Source organism: Amblyraja radiata, unplaced genomic scaffold, assembly GCF_010909765.2.
Source record: "Amblyraja radiata isolate CabotCenter1 unplaced genomic scaffold, sAmbRad1.1.pri scaffold_458_ctg1, whole genome shotgun sequence".
NCBI lineage: Eukaryota > Metazoa > Chordata > Chondrichthyes > Rajiformes > Rajidae > Amblyraja > Amblyraja radiata.
Genome location: NW_022630551.1, coordinates 48395 through 50894, shown reverse-complemented (window position 1 = coordinate 50894; position 2500 = coordinate 48395). Strand labels below are relative to the sequence as shown.

The window sequence follows — 2500 nt, the reverse complement described above, 5'->3', positions numbered from 1 at the left end:
ACCTCATAGAAACTTCACCGAATAGTGAAAGGCCTGGATAGAGTGGATGTGGAGAGCATGTTTCCACTAGTGGGAGAGTCCAGGACCAGAGGGCACAGCCTCAGAATTAAAGGACGCTCATTTAAAAAGAGACGAGGAGGAATTTCTTTAGCCAGAGGGTGGTGAATCTGTGGAATTCTTTGCCGCAGACGCTGTGGAGGCCAAGTCAATGGCAGAGATAAACAAATTCTAGATTGGCAAAGAATTCTACAGATTCACCACCTTCTGGTTAAAGATATTTCCACGTCTCCGTAAAACACTGTGATTGTGTCCCCCCCCCCCCCCCCCCCCCCTCCCCCCCCCCCCCCGGGCAGCGACTTCCTGTCATCGTCCACTCTCTGTGTAAAAACAAAAACCTCTCTCCTCAAACCCCCCTAGAATATTCTGCACTGTGTATCTGCCCCTCAGCGCTACCTGTCGTTCCTGAGTTGGAACTGATTGTATCTCTGTGTGGACAGGCACAAAATGCTGGAGTAACTCTGCGGGGCAGGCAGCATCTCTGGGGAGAAGGAATGGGTGACGTTTCGGGCCGAGACCCTTCATCTGATGGTCATCTCTAGAAGGCTACGGACCCGAAAAGTCACCCATTCCTTTTCTCCGGAGACGCCCTCCTGGCCTGTTGAGTTACTCCAGCATTTTGCCCGGACCAATCTCTGGCCTGTCTGCCCTGTTTTGGATAGAAAGTGCAAGACAAAGTATTTTGTTGTACCTCAGTCCATGGGGCAGTGATCAGCCCAGACTCCCTCCCCTCTCCTTAAACCTAAGCCCTCTAGTTGTTGATATGATATTCTGTAGTGACCTCACCTCTGGTCATCTCAGCTCACTGTGCGATCTATGGGTCAATGTCCGCAGAAGGTTCCTCGGCAAATGGTTTCAGCCGGTGGAACTCAAGAGTAGGCAAGTCCTTCACTGTGGGAGCCTCCGGTGGTGATGCTTGCCTTGGTCCTTAGCAGTGGGGATGTTGGCTATGTGGCCTGGGTGTAGTTAGTAGGCACAATGCAGCTACTGTTTCCTGATGGTGGAGTGGTGCGGGGGGAGGGGGGGCCAAACGAGCGGCCACTTTATCCTGGAGGGTCCCAATTCTCTGGTGAGTTGTAGGATCCATCAAATGGATACTCATAGCGTGACACAGTGTAGAAACAGGCCCTTCGGCCCAACTTGCCCATGCTGACCAACATGCCCCATCCACACTAGTCCCACCTGCCAGCGTTTGGCCCATAGCCCTCTACACCTCTCCTATCCATGTACCTGTCCAAATGTTTCTTGAACGTTGCGATAGTCCTCCATGTGACAGCTGGCTGGCGACTATGTAGATATTGGGAGGTCCTCACCACTGCTCACCGCGTCCTGTACAGATTGGACCCATTAGGTTCCTGGTCAACACCAGTAGGAGGTTCCTCAGCACAGGATGAGGCCGGTGGGAGTCAATAGTAGGCCAGCCCTTGCGGTGGGAAGTCCTTGCCAAAGGTCATCTCAGCTCACCTGCTGATCTATGTGTTGGACCCGTTAGGTTTCTGGTCAATGTTGGCCGAAAGTTTCTCGGCAAATGGTGAATCCAGAATGGGCAAGTCCCTGACTGTAGGGACCTCACTGTTGGGTGGTTGGGTTGGTCCCATTAGGTCAACATCAGTAGAAGGTTCCTGGCAAATGGTGAATCCAGAATGGGCGAGTCCCTGACTGTAGGGACCTCACTGTGTGGTGGTTGGGTTGGTCCCATTAGGTCAACATCAGTAGGATGGTTTCATGGCAAATGGTGAAGCAGGTGCCCCTGGCTACCTTGCCTGGTGTCTGGGGGGTTGGACCTGTTGGGTCTCTGGTCAACATTGGCAGAAGGTTTCTCAGCAGGTGTCGAGGCCAGTGGAAGAGAAGTGAAGTCTAGGTGAGTCCTTGCCTCTGGTCAATACCTCAGTTCTAGGTTGGACCTGTTGGGTTTCTGGTACAACATTGGGAGCTTTCTCAACCAATGGTGAGGCCGGTGGAAGCCAAGTGTGGGCGAGTCTCTCGCTCGCTGTGAAGAACTCCACCTTTCGCTGCCCCCGCGGGATGTATGTGTTGGAGGCGATGGGTTCGCAGTCAACATTGGCGGAATCTTCCACAACAGATGGTGAAGTGTAGATGAGGCCCTCACTGTAGGAAGTCTGTCTGAAGAAGGGTCCCGGCCAGAAACGTCACCTATTCCTTCGCTCCATAGATGCTGCCTCACCCACTGAGTGTCTCCAGCATTTTTTGTCCACCTTCCATTTTTCCAGCATCTGCAGTTCCTTCTTGAACATCTGTAGGAAGTCCTCAGCTCACCGCGTGGTGTGTGTGTGTGTATGGTGGGACCTGTTGGCGTCTGGCTCAAGGTCTCTCAGCAGACGGAAGGCGTCAGATTTCACGTGTGTGGGTTGTTTGGTCATCAGTGCTACCCGCTGCATCTGTATCGGAAAGCTCGCAGGTTGGGTGGGGGGGGGGGTGGGGT

The 2500-nt window shown here is 53.2% G+C and overlaps 1 long non-coding RNA gene across 1 annotated transcript in view; it reads right to left on the bottom strand.

Annotated features, from left to right (window-relative positions):
- The window catches only part of LOC116969980, a 3588-nt gene extending 1900 nt beyond the window's left edge, over window positions 1-1688 (bottom strand). The window contains exon 1 of the long non-coding RNA XR_004410982.1: window positions 1288-1688. This is a non-coding gene — a long non-coding RNA (uncharacterized LOC116969980). The remainder of the gene's footprint in view (window positions 1-1287) is intronic.
- Window positions 1689-2500: the final 812 nt, after the last annotated feature.